The sequence below is a fragment of the Cupressus sempervirens genome, chromosome 11 (genome assembly GCF_028749045.1).
Source record: "Cupressus sempervirens isolate cs-2001-9-10 chromosome 11, ASM2874904v1, whole genome shotgun sequence".
NCBI classification, from domain to species: domain Eukaryota; kingdom Viridiplantae; phylum Streptophyta; class Pinopsida; order Cupressales; family Cupressaceae; genus Cupressus; species Cupressus sempervirens.
The window spans coordinates 37,869,093-37,884,737 of record NC_143128.1 but is presented as its reverse complement, the minus strand read 5'-3'; positions in this window follow the sequence as shown (position 1 = coordinate 37,884,737).

Genomic DNA, 15,645 nt, shown 5'->3' with positions numbered 1-15,645 from the left:
GATAATTGATACCCGATTGGATGATACCATGTAATTTGGAATTTCACTATTTGGATGTGCAAAATGTGAGGTTCATGCAAAAAACTATGATAGTCATTAAAATTTGAAAACTTCTAAATAAATTCCTTGAAAGAATTAAGGAATGAAAAAGAAAAGAAGGAAAAAAGATGATAATAAGGAAAAAACTAAAATTCCTAGACCTTAATAACCCAAATATTGAACTATTAGGAGTATAAGGAGCCCATAATCGAGATTACCTAATGATAAATTGAATAAGACCAAGGAAACAAAAAAAAAGTGAAAATATAATAAATAAGGTGTCTTGATTATTTCAAGTTGTTAGGATTAGAGAGATAGATAGAGATAAAAATTAAATAAAAATATAACCAATATTAGAAAATAATAAAGTGCCTAGAAGAGAACACAAGGAACAAAGAGTTAAGATATAGTTCACCCAAACCCTAGGATAAATCCACCAAACAAGGACTCTAATATTCTTATTATCTAGTGATTTCAACTTGATTATATTTTGGAATCCCTTGCAACTCACTACTTCAGCAAGAAACTACTAAATCATCATACATGATAAAATTCCTAACCTTAAGCCATTTCATATAAGAACTTTGACACTTACAAAATTTGGGCTAGAATATGTCATCCAATAGAAAAACTTAGCTCCTGATGCCATCTACAATAGTAAATTCATTTTTGGATTTAGGACCCTGCCCCTCAATCCCACCCTATATCGCAACAAGGAATGTGCCTAGGGCTGTAGACCCTAGGATCCTACAAGGGAGAATTCTCCCTATCCCTTCCATGCCCTAGGATATTGTATGGAGCAATAACCCTTGACCCCTAGCATGTAGGTGCTACTCCTAAACCTTTGTAGAAAAATTTGTGGGGAAAGTACACCAAATAAAGACAAAAATTAATATTTGAATTTGATTAGGATGCACATAAAAAAAATATCCCACTTGGTTTGTGATCAAAACCCATAACAATGACCTCCTACTTGGAGGTTGATCTTAGTACTTCTAAACCTATAGCTCCTAGTTGAATGTAAAACCACCCTAGACTTTATTTTATTATGTGTAGTCTAGAAGGCCAATTGAAGTTGAACAAGAGCTCATCTTCTTGCTTGTCATTGACTTTGTAAAAATATTTCTTGTATTGTCATCGATATATTTCTTTTAGACATCTTTAATTTTCAATCATCCAAAACTAATTAGACATCTTTAATTTTCAATCATCCAAAACTAATCAAATGAAATAATACTGTAGTTGTATGTGTTTCATCTTTAAATGTAGAGAAAATTCTTTGTAAAATGAATGACACTCTTGCTATCTATAAAAAAATATGTCCCTCTATGGGTTCCCCAACCGTTGCATGAAAATTTGAAGCCCTATCATCTCCTTGGTTAACTCTATACTAGAAAAACACTCTACATCTATTTTGGATAAGACTTTTCCCTTCTATAATGAGAAATCAAACTCATTATTTTCCCACCAATACTAAATGCATATCATGTAGTACTCCATCTAGTATCTATATCCTTTTTCTAATTGAAGTCAACATAGCCTTGTAAATATGTAGTAGAGTCCACAAAATGTAAACATTTATTGGATATACCTCTCAAATATTTGATTGTCCTTTTGATTGTGTTCTATTGCTCAATCTTATAAGACTCATATACCTATTAACAAGTCCTACATTATGTGTAATGTCTAGTTGATTTGGATAACAAGTTACCCTTCCATAATGTTATTATCATGAAGAAGTCAAATGGTACCTTTGGACATCGAGTGTATTCTAAAGAAACCACACTGACTTGTACCTCTACTCATCATCTCACCACCACCCTTCCCAAAAATTTGGTATCCTCAAGACTCTTTCCCTTAGAGCCTATAGAATTTGTGATGTAGAAAACTTACCCCAAGAGCTTGACCATTTGTGCCAAGTTTTCAGGTTCAATGAATACTCTCATAAGAAAATCTCCAAGGCTCTTATCCAAGCCAAGTCCTCTTATATTTCTTGTGGTATTCATAAGACCTCATTAAACCCACCTCCTCTTAATGTCTCTCTTCCTTTTGTGGAGGGCATCTTCCAAAATATTGGCAAAATCTTAACCAAAAAGGACCTTCAGGTTTCCTTCAAACCCCTTTCAAAGTTAAGAAATTATACCCCCTACTCAAGGACTCACATAACTCTCTTATAGACTCTAAAGTCTGCAATATTGAGTTCTCATAAGGCATGCCCCATATTGGGGAAACAAGTCGCTCTATTATCACTACGATCTAGGAGCACAATTCTTACATCAAGCATTTGAGGGTGCAAAAATTTTCCCTAGAAGAGCATTCATCTTCTACCAAGCATCATATTTGTTTAGAGAATGCCAAAATTTTGTCCAAGGAGGATAATTATTTCAAAAAGAAATTGAGAAGTTCATTTCCATTATCTACCGTCCCATCAACCTCAATCATTATGATGGGTGCTCCATCAACCATTCGTGGCACCCCTTGCTTGATAATCTTGAGAGCCTCCATTTTGGCATGTCCAACAGATCCCACCATCCTTGATTATCTCATGGTTCCCCTTCATTCTTTTTTTTTTTTTAGTGGTTTCCCCCTTTTTCTCCCCCTCTCTCTCTTTCTCTTACACTCTCTTAATCTTTCTCTATTTTTTTCCTAGTTGATTAATGAAACTATTCTTGTCTACTTCCCTCTTTCTTGTTTTGTGTTGATCTCTCTCTCTCTCTCTCTCTCTCTCTCTATCACCCACACACACACACACACACACACACACACACACACACACACACCTGTACACACCCACACCATGCATCATGGATGAGCATGCATGTCAAAACTAGTTCTAGTTAGTTGTGTTGCTAGAGTTCTCTAGTGTAAATTGGTTTGGTTATTAGTTAGGACTGTCTTTGTGGTCCTTTATCTCTCTTAACTCTCTTCATTTTGACTATATAGTATTTTATTTTTGGTGATTCCTTTATGTATATAGTTACTATATTTAATTTATGGTTTTTTAGTGATTTTGCTTTTATTTTATTTATTTTAATGTGCTTTTGACAAGTTTCTTTTGATCTTGTTGATTTTTATTTAGTAGGTCCACTTGCTTTTAGGTTTATATGTACATGTTTTTATTTTTTGGTTTATGGTTTTCCTTTAAAAATATGTTTTATTTTCATTCCCTTTCATTTACTCTTACATAGTAGCATTGTTATTTTCTTTCTGTCATTTGTTTTCTTTCACATATATGTGTGTGTGTGTCTATATATATATATATATATATATATACATACATACATACATACATACATACATACATACATACATAACTATATTCATTATATATTATGCTATTTTCTTTATTTATTATTTTTTAAAGTGGTCTCTTGATCTTGTTGGTTATTTATTTAGTGGGTCTATTCTTTTAGATTTTTTTTTCTGGGTAATAGGGATTCTACATTGGCATGATTGTCTTTGTTGGTTCGTGGTCTCCTTCAAATTTCCTTTTTATGTTGCTTTTTATTTCTTATTTCTTATCTTGTCATATAATAGCATAGATAGATTCTTAAATATATATACGTATAGGTAGGTAATATAAACAAACTATATATATTCATATATTAAATCTATATACGTAAACTTGTCTCTAATGTATACATATGTATATACATATATATACATACATATACATTGTATATATGTATGTGTGTGTGTATATATACATTATATATACATACATACATACATACATATATATATATATATATATATATATATATATATATATATATATATATATATATATATATATATATATATATATATATATATATATATATATATATATATATATATATATATATATATATGCATGTATGTATGTATGTATGTATGTATGTATATGTTTTTACATATATATGTATTTATTTATATTTGTGTATATATTTGTGCATATATATAGACACACACACACACACACACACACACACACAGATATATGTTCTCACTCATGTCTGCATATATGGCTTTCCTTCTTTTCTTGTATTTGTTATGTGGTTTTCTTAAGTTTGATTTTTTGGTTCATTCTAATTTATTAATTTTGTCACCTTGGTTCTTTATTGGGGGTTTTTCTTTTTTCCATTTATATTTATATTTCTTTTTGTCCTTTATCTTTCATATCTCATTTATTTCATTGGGTGGTGCACTTTTCATTTATTGTTCTTTTATTCTTTGCAAGATTGTGCATGCTCTCCCCTTCTCTTCTTATATCTCTTGAGAAAGGTTTAGTCTGCATATCTCTACTATCCTATACTTTTTCATCCCAATGATGGACCATGTAGTATGATCCGAAATGTTGATGGTAAAAAAAAACACACATAGTCAAATCCAAAAAAATAATTATATTTTTAAAAATGGATTGTGGAAATTTGATATTGTTAATCCAATGTATTAGATGCAATAGAATAGATTAAGCTTCTTATAAATGATACATAAGATACCTTAGAAATTTCTTCCTCCTCTTCTAGTATGTTTGGACACACATCCTTTATCGATTTCAAATGACTAGGAAAATGTGCATTGATAGATTTGACATTCTAAATACATATATGTTGTAACACCTTTTCAATATAATCATCCTAAGATAATGTCAATTTTCTATTTTCTTATCTCTACAAATTTTCATGCCAAGAAATTTTATTTTTCCCATTAGCTACAAATAATACTATTAAGATATAAACATTAAATAATGTAGTTGTCATCATCCAAACTCTTGCATTAAATATAATAGTCCAAGTGACATTGAGTGTGACCATGCTTATTAAGTAAACTATCAAATTTAGGATACCATTTCCAAGGTAGTTGCTTTAAACCATATACAAGTTTCTTTGATTTGCGTACTATATTCTCCATACCTTTCACCTAAAATTCTTGTGGTTTTTCTATGTATATTTCTTCATCCAAATCACCATCAAAAAATTTATTTTAACATCAATTTGATTCAAATGCAAATCTTTAATAGCCACAATACTTAAAACAATATGAATAGAAACCATTATGACAACTAGAGAAAATATCTCATCAAAATCAAGACCATTTTTTCTAAAAAATCCTTGTACAACTTGGTTTTAAATATTTCCTAGCCTTTATCCTCTTCTTCAACCTATAAGCCCATTTAGTTTGTAAATCACTTTTACCTACGATTAACTTTCATAATGCCCAAGTCTGATATTTTTACCAATGAGTCCTTTTTTTTCTTGCATTGCAGACTCCCACTAGATCTTTGTATCTACATGCATCACTTCATTAAGTATCCTTCTAGTTCACTAACATCCATTAATAAAATAATGTACAAAGAGGGAGGAAATCTTCTTGGAACTCTAATCAGCCTTGTTAATCATTTAACATTCATTGGAGTGTGTGCTATTTGTTATTGTTATTATTGTCGAGCATGACTAACTATTGGAACACCATATTTTTTAGTATCATCATGTAATACATATTTATTTTCTTCCTTCTCATGCTTCTACTCGAACAAATCATTGTAAAATAGTTTCAAATTGAATATGACATCCCTACTTCATATATTTTATGATTTTTTGGGATCCCAAAGTTTATAGCCAAATTCATCAACGTTGCATCTAATAAATGCCCATTTCTTAGATTTAGCTTCCATCTTGGTTCTATTTTTACAATCTATATGTGCAAATGCTTTACAACAAAAGGTTCTAAGAAAAGAACAAGTCACCTTCTTATGATTTGATGCTTCCTCTAGAATACCATGTTCCAAATGTGTAGAAGGACTTCATTGATTAAATATACAAAAATATTAACAACCATTGTGCACATGTTTAAGGCAGCCCAACATGCAACTTCATACCCACTATGTGCTCTGTTATTGTGTTGTTCATGTGTTTAACTACTCCATTTTCTTGTGGGGTCCTTAAAATAGCTTTCATCCTATGAATTCCTTTAGTGAAAAAATATTTGTTGTAATACTCACCACCATTATCAGATCTAAGAAAAAATTGTCTTTCACCAATCTTATTCTCAACCAAGCTTTTCCATTTCTTAAAAGTTTGAAACACATTAGGTTTCTCTCTAAGGAATCAAACCCATACTTTTCTATTTGTATCATTAATGGATGTAACATAATAATGAGAGCTACCAAGGGAAGATACCTGAGCTATTCCCCATACATTTGTATGCACAAATTCTTTAATTTGTTATTTTTCTTTTCCTTCTCACTCTTCAGAAAATGAACTATGTTTTATTTTCCATAAAAAAAACTTTCACATAAATCCATATTAACACATTTTAGACCTAGTAAAAATTAAATTGAATGAATTAATTTCATATCCTTTTCACTCGTGTACCCAAGACTTTTATTCCATAGTGCCATTTCAAAATCTATAATAATTGTTTGATATTCTTCCCACTCAACTACAACACCTATTCCTGATAATTCATGTTTCTCTAAAACCATTAATGTATAAGAAATAGTATGTCATGTACATAAATTTAAGGTGCCTACTTTACACCACTTTATACTACTAAGGAAACTTTTAAAATGATCCAATTTTTATCATTAAAAATAATTATTAACCTTGGAATATGTCTTAGATCTTCTAGTAGCCAATGATTCCCATCCCATAACTTAATCTAAATTTTTCCTCTTCTAGAAATATTACAAGTTCCATTATCTCCCAAATAATCTAGTACAAAATTATCTTGGACATAAACAATAAAAAAATTTTAAAAAAATTATTTGATGTAGCATGAAATGAAGCCCTTGAATCTAAAACACATGAATTATCAACATTTTTTAAAGAAGGAATCAATGAATCATATTTAGATTTATTAATCACTGCATTCATTAAATTTTTTCCTTTTATTTTTCCCCATCATTATTCTTCCAAGTCAAACATCATTTCTTCTTGTGCCTTGGTTTTTCATAGTGCCAACAATCTCTTGGTCCTTTGGATTGAGACCTATTTCCCTTCAATTTTCCTCTTGATTTTTGATGATTTCTCAAATTATTTCCTCTCTTATTTTTCTTTCCCCTTCTTTGTGAACTCAAGACACTCCCTTATTTAGATCCACCTAATATTTTCCTATAATTTTTCTTACTCAGAATGACACCAACCATCATCATCAAATTTTAAGATATTAGAACTTGAAATAGAGTTACTCACAACCATTAGCAAGGCATAAATAATCGAGAGAGTTCTAATTTAATCATAAAAATTGACATTACCTAGAGATAATTGATTAGTAACCATGTTTAAATCATTTAAATTTATATCAAAAATAGATCCACCTTCTACCATCTTCATATTATATAAATGCTTTATGAGAAATACCTTGTTTGAAGTGGAAAGTTTCTCATAAAACTTTTCTAGGGTTTACTTCAACTCTTTAGTCATCTTCAATTTTGTAATTTCAAATACAACTAATTATGCCAAACATAAATGAATACTTCTAAGTGACTTTATATCTAAAATTTTATATTCTTCATTGAATATATTTGCATCTTTTTTGGTCGTTCCTCCAAATGATTGGCATAAAAATTTCTAATAATGATAGTCTTCCATTTTCATTTTCCATAGTTGAAAGTTGTTCCCATTAAGCCTATCAACCTTCAACTTGCAATCATCTTCCATTATTCCCACTTAACCATGAGACTACCAATAAATCATGAGACCTTCTTATAGTTGACTGAAATGATCTTTCTCTAATACCAATTGTTAGGATTAGAGAGAGAAAAATAATAACTATATACAAACTTAACCAATAAAAAAAATACACATAAGAGGACACAAGACACAAAGGTTTAACATGGTTCACCCAATCCTTAAGCTATGTACACAAAAAAGAGAGTCCAATATTCTTATTATCTTGGAATTCCAATCCTATTACAATCTACAGTCTCTTGTAGCTCAATAGTACTACAACAAATGTATTGGGTCATCATATATCAAAAAAGCCCTAATCCTAAGCCATTTTATATAGGACTTTTTATGTTTACAAAATTAGGGCTAGAATATGTCTTCCAAAAGAAAAAATGAACTCATAGCTTTTAACAATAGTAAATTCATTTTTGGGAACACAATAAGGAACAATAGGGAACATATCTAGGGCTATAGACCCGAGGACCCTGCAAGGGGTGATATCCCATGTTCATGCCTAGAATTCTTCTCTAGGACCCCATAAAGAGCATTTCCCCTTTGTGCATAGCATGGGGGAGCTTTCGCCAAACCCTTTATATAGGGTTAAACCACATTGAATGAAGTCAGAAAAAAATAATGTTTAAATTTTATTAGACTCCACATAATGAAACAAGTGACCATGATTGGGTGTAAGTTGTGCAGTTAGAATACATAGCGGTTAATTAGCTGGACACTTTCATTTAGAGAAAGCATATCTCTGGCTAATGAGCATTATTATCTTCTTTAATTGCAATACAATGATAATAAATTTGTACAAGGTTTTAGAAAATGTTAAGATAAAATCAAGGACTAAGTAGAATAGAGAATTATATCAACTATTATATATGATAAATAAATAATGGGCTAACATTAGTATATCCTTCCTTTTTTGGTTTAGCTTGGAATCAAAGAGGACACGCTCTTAAAAATGATAAAGATACTAAGTTTGATGGGCACTCATAGAGAAAGTAATGGTATAAAGATAAAGAAAAACTTGAAGTTTGGTTCCATGCAACATCTTTAGACTAATGGAAAGAAAAAAGTGGTGAATAGGAGTTTGTGGAACCTATTGATATGCTTAGTACAACATAAATTAAAGTGATGGAATTTGATGTTTTCATTGGAATAGTTTCCATGAAATAATTCAACTAATATGTGCATTAGTAAATCATCATTCTGGCTTGTATTTATCAATTTTTTTGTAGAAATTATTTAGATTTATTTAAGTTAAAGAAAGGATAAAAGGGCATGACTAAATTTGAAGGCTTATAGAAAAATTGATAATTTTACATGAAGAGGCGAGATGGCATAATAATAAAATAAATATTTAGTACAAGGATAATGTAGATTAGAAAATAGATATAAGTAATTTCAAACTAGAGATAAAGTGATGGTTCATTTGAGAAAGGAGAGATTTCTTCTGGGAACATATTATAAGTAAAATATGACAAAGTGTGGGCCATGAAAAGACCTTAAGAAACATGTTTTTGAAAATGCTTATGAAGTGTGGTTGTCCAACGTGACCAATATTTCATAGGTATGTTTAATACTTTAGATTTGATAAGGTATCATGAAGGAAAAAGTGAGTATGAGATACTATAAGAACAATTAAGAAAATTATAGAACCTATTTAAGTTGCAGAGCAGATAGAAGAAATCTTGTATAGTCATATTGAAATAAGGAAAAAATAGGAAATCATAAAAGAGTACCTAGTCAAATGGAAAGGAAAGCCTATTGAATATTCATCATGGTTATGAATGGAAGAAGTTGACTACAATAGTTTTTCTCTATACAACTAGGATGTGATAGGGTTGGTTCTTGAACTGAAATTGGTGTTTTATATAGAAGAATCCAAGGTATACGAGTAATCTTGCATCACCCAAAATATTATCTAGCTTTTCTAATAAGAACAATTTGGGCAACTTGAGTATTTTTAGAAATTTAACATTTTTTACAAAGTCATTTTTTTAAACATGGATTGTTCTAATCACTTTGTTATAGGTTCATTTTGTGTATATAATAATTTAAGTAAAGTTTCATGGCAACATCAAATCTCGCTTTCATGATAATTAATTTTTCAGTTTTCACAAGGTGCTACAAAAAATAGAGCTAAATTTTGAAAGGGGCAAAATCCAACCAAGGATGATGATTTTGCATCCCAAGTTGTCGAGTTCTTGTAGAGGTTTCTAAAATTATTTACAATATTAATTGGGTGTATGGGTTGAAAATTATGACTTTCAAAAGTTGTTCCATAAAGACTAAAGCTTTCATATGAAAAAGGAAGATAGAGAAAAATCACTTAGGTAGGAAATTGAACCATAAAATGGGAAAGTTCCACTTTCTATAATATTCCATGGTGATTTTTTTTTCTACATAGATAGGGATGTAGGTGGGGTTCAAGCTTCATTCTAGAAGGGTAGTTTGTAGCATTATTTTAAAGGTTTATTGTATAGAAAATTATCCTATAGTTGTAGCATGTTAATTTTTTGATTATTGTATTATCAAGTCAATCAAGACTAAATAGAAATAAAGTGTCTCTATTCTTGTAAATTTTAGTTATTTCATTGTTATATTTATTTCCCTATTCTGTGTTGAATTCTTTATTTGGTAAGGGGTGTATCTCTTCATCACATGTAGATGAACTAGTAAGAAAGAAGTGGAAGGAAAATATTTGGTGAAGCTAGTCAGGATGTAGTGTATCTAATCCCATAGCAGGAGAAATAAAAAAAATGCTTTCTAGGAAGATGAGAATGCAAATCAATTTAGAAGGTATAAAAATATGTGATAGAAACAAGGTTGATATAGTTTCTTTGAATGGTGGATCAAAATCAATGAGAAGGAAAATAATATGGATAGTAATTTGGAAGAAGAGATTGGAAAAGAGGAAGCAAAAAAGAGATTAGTGATGATAAAATTTAATGAAAAAGAGAGAGGAAGTATTCTAGATAAATTTTGAAAGAAAAGGAAGAGGTGTTGAAAAATAATTATTTTAGTAATAGAGTTCACTAGGTTCTCTTTTAATTGGATGGTGAATTTAATTGTTCAACTCAATTTCTACATGTATGTTTGATATAGGAACAACCAAAAGAAAGATGTAGAAATAATCTTTGCATCAATTTTAAATTTTTAAAAATATATATTTAAATTTTGTTTTCTATGGTAAATTTCTAGTTTACTATAAATTGTTTAAATCTTGATGAAAAGATACAAAAATAATTATGATTGGAAACTAAAGACAAAGCTATTTCCTCCAATAGGATAGGAGATTATTTAAATTAAAAAAAAATTGTAAATGCTTTGAATAATACAACTACTTATGTAGAACATTTTAGAGTTTAAAGAAGGCCAAAGATAAATATTGAAGATAAAATGATTGTTAAATGTTGCATGTAAATGATCTAAATCTTGGTAGTGGGCCAGTGTTCCTTATAGAGTTTTTGTCATGGCTTAACAACCTCTTTTGGATGTTATAAGTCTAGTCATTGTATTAGTTATGGACAAGTTAATATTTTGGTGCAATGAAAAACTTGACCATTCTAACAAGTGGTATCAAAGCTTGTTTGTAGATTTAAATTCACATAGGTCACAGTAAGTGGCATATGATGGTAATTTTTGTCAATAGGTTAGGAACCGTTGCAAGGTTCATGACATGACTTAATTGGTTCATGTGTATTCTATAAGTTTAGTGGTTGTATTAGGCATAAACATGTTGATCTTTTGGTCTAACAACAACCTTAACTTGTAACACAGAAGACGTATTATGGACCAATACGAATGAAATCACTTTAAATTACTATATCTTCAAGGAAATTATGACTTCTTTCCCTTCATTTGGGATATATGAGGGACATAATTTCATATGGAATGGATAAATAACAAGTGAATGGAAAATGTTTAGCCTCTAAGATATATAGCTATAAATTCTTACATAGTATGATGTAGACTCAAGAAAACACTCACTCTAAATTATGATATTTGATTTTTCATGTGATTTGAGAGGTTATTATTGGTGTAAATAAGTACTTTACTATTTACACTTACTTAAGTTTACTTAGGTTAATACATTATTTAATTATATTGCATTATTTTATTATTTTTATTTGTGAGACACTTAGGAGTTTGCACTCCTTGTTAGTTGTCATGTTGACAACACATGAGTATGCAACTCTATTTGAGCACATCATGTCTACAACACCGTTTTGTGTGTCCCACTCTTCTAGGCTTATCCTCTCATCACCGCACTTACTTCCATGCTTAATGGAGGATAATCCATATCTAGTGGACATGTGCTTGGTTGTATGACACATCATGATGCTAACTTCTATGCATTATAGAAGCTCTCTTGAGGCCTTTATATTCAGGCACTCCTAATGTACTCTTGATGTATCAAGTTATTGAATACATTGTTATTCTGATCATACTCTCTCCATTTTTGGTCTACAGTTATGCTTGTGTTTGAGTTCTTAGTTCTTGGGTGAATTTTTCCCTTAGGAAAATTCTTACATGGTATGAGAGCAACTTGGATGCTTTCTCATCACAAGCCATTCGAGATCTCTTGTTTGCTTCTTCACCTCAGCCCGCATCCGGAGTGGTGCAGAAATTGAGAGTGTCTAGAGCCAGATTTGACCTTTGCATTGTGTCCATCGTGTTGATTTGGTGAAGGTCGACTATAAACTCATCTATATTGGGTGAAAGTTGATCATGAGGCAAATTTTTTTTGCAAACTGGCAGCCGAAGGCACCGATTTGCAAATCAAGTATGACTTAATTCATTGATCTAATTGTTATTTTCAGATCTAAAATATTTTTCTTCTCTACAATTTATTTTTTCAACCTAGTATTTTTGGAATTATTTTTTCGTCAGTTGGAAAGACAAAGAATTTTTTTTAGCCGAACTAGGCAGTGACACCCTGGCTCAACTTTGTTATTTTTCGGTGGGTATATTTTATTAAGTCGCAGGGTTTTTTCATTAAATTCGGGTTGAGTCTTAACAAAGTGGCCTTAATCTCTGGGAATTTTGACCAAGGATCAAGCTCAAAAATCTGTCAGCAACATACCCTTCCACCGGACCATGCATTCATATTTCCATCATGACACTCATTTTTGGTGATATTTCCACCAAATCTAATTGCCTCGCTCAGTGCTCAACTTCGCTCTTATTACCGAGTGCTCCCATTTATAACTAGTGCATATTCCACTTTCCCACTCAATGTGAGACTAAACTCCTTCACCAGCATTGGCACCTCTGAATCTGGCATCGCAGTCCAACACAGTGAATGCATAGGAACAATCTGGCAACACTTTAGTGAGCGTGTGACACGCGACTTACTCTGAGCCATCCACGGAGACGAATCATGCACAGACACGCGACATCTCTACCAAATGCCATGCGTCCTCCTCAATACAGTCAGCTCTAAAATGTCATCATCCTCGTCAGTTGCCATGCACTACCATATGGCTGAGCTATAATTTTAGTACACTACTGACATCATCATTCACCAAGAATGTGTTGACATCATCAGATTTACTATGCTAAAATTGACGTCCATATGATTGTCATTCCAAGGCCATATTGAACTGCTACAACGGCCATATCATTGTCAAATTTAACCCCATCCTTTACTGGTGCAACCCCTCACCAAATTGATTTTTTTTTTTGTAGTTCGACTTCAAGAGGCCATTACTTGGACATCTAGACTTTGATTTAGGTGTTTTTTTTTTGAAATCAGGTAGAATTTCTTGAATTTTTCATTGGTGGTGTTGATTTCTGGTTTTGGTGCACAGATTTTGCAGAATTTATATTTTTTGCAACTATACCTACATAATCATGCCTTTTCCAACTTCAGAAGCTCCGTACGGGCACATCTGGTCACCTTTTCAGGTTCTTTTTTTTTTTGAAAGTGCATGTTTTTTTTGTCTACTTTCTAGATCTGAAGTTAGATTCTAGGGTTGTGTGGACCAATTTCTCACTTACAAAATTAGGCCTTTTTCGACATTGTAAAGCTTTGGTTCTTTTTTAAAATTGTTGTAAAACTAAGCTATAGTGCTTAAGTGACAGATTTCAACCTTATAAGATAGTTGTAAAAGAAAAATCAGAAAGTCCACTTTGTTCATTTTGACAAGTGCCCCATTGTAAACGCGCTACTTATAAAGTGCCAAAGCATCTCTTTTGTGGGGGTCTTTTGATTGAGTGAGAAGGGGGTGTGTGTATTGTGTTCTTGTGTCTCTATTTTGTGCTCTTTCATTTTTGCATCATGGGTTTTAAATATCCTCCTTTAACTTCACGCAACTATTCTACATGGAAAGATATTGCATGGAGTAGATTAATGGTAAAAGGATATAGTCTTTATGTTGATGGTACAATTAGCCAACCTACTGATGCTAAAGAACTCATTTCTTGGACAATTCAAGATTGACAAGCTTTAGGTGTTATTAGAAGTTGTGTACATAGCGATCTTCTCTTCCACATTAAAAATTGTTCAAAATCTAAGGAAGCTTGGGATAAACTTGAACAATTGTATGGTAAAGTGGATGAAGAAAATGGATTTTAGATTGAGGATGATCTACTTCTCTTAGATCCTAAAAATTATGACACAATTTAGGATTATATCATCAAAGTCAATGAGTATAGGGCTCTTGTAAAAGATTATGGAAATCCCATTAAGGATGATAGGTTGATACATCACATCCTAAAGAAGCTACCTTCTGAGTACGCCAACTTTGTTTCGAGTTTTAATACTCACAGGTTAACCATGGGATCTGCTTGCCAGAAACCTTCCTTTGATGGATTTGCAGACATGTTGATTGTTGAAAAATCTCACTTGGTGGATTTTGGCCTTCTCAAGTCATCTAAGACCAAAGCCTTAGTGGCTAGTGATGATTCCAAATCAAGTCAAGGGGGAAAAAGAAACAAGAAGAAGAAGCAGTAGAAGTAGAAAACACAATTTGAGACACAGCATGACTCCTCTCAACAAGGTGGTTCTTCTTCAAACAAGAAAGGAAGTAATGAAAAGAAAGACAAACTCTTTTGTGCATACTATAAAAAACCAAATCATGATGAGCATCATTGCAGGACAAAAAGAATTGATGAGTTAGAAAATCTACTCAAGAAGAACAAGATTCAAGTGTCAGGTACTTCCAAGGATTCTACTCCAACCTCTTTGAAGGGTAAAGGTCAAGCACTTATGGCCAACTCAAATTCTTCTTCGAAATGGATACTTGACTCAGGTGCCTCTTACCACATGGGTTCTTCAAAGAAAGACTTTTCTTCAATGAAGCAGTCACAGGTACCACACATCTTTGTGGGAGATGATGCTAAAATGGAAGTTGAAGGGAAAGGACATGTTAAAATGGAAAATGGGGAATTCAAAGATGTTCTCTATGTTCCAAATCTAAGCTCCAATTTACTATTAGTTTACCAAATCACTCACCTAGAATATGGTCATGAGGTTGAGTTCCTTCTTGATTCAGTGATGGTACGAAGTCTCAAAGATGATTCATTGGTAGCAGTTGGGAAAGTCAATGATGACAAGAAGCTTTATTCCTTCTACCACTTTGTGCCTAAGAGTTCTTCTCAAGCCTTGTTAACTCACTCTAATTCAAAAATCAACTTATGGAATGAGTGGTTTGGTCACCTTGACTATCGCTATCTTCAACAACTTTGCACATACCAAATGATCAAAGGTCTACCTCAAATCAACTTTTCTAAGGGTAAATGTTGATCAGATTCACTGGATATGCATCCAGAGGGGAAGTTACAAAGAGGGAAGTCTTCTAGAGCAACAAGTGTTCTTCAAATGGTTCACATGGTATTATCAGGTCCTTTTGCATTCAGCCAGGGTTGCTACATACTTTTGTTGATGACTTTTCAAGGTTCACTTGGGTCTACTTTTTGCATAGTAAGAATGAAGTTTTGG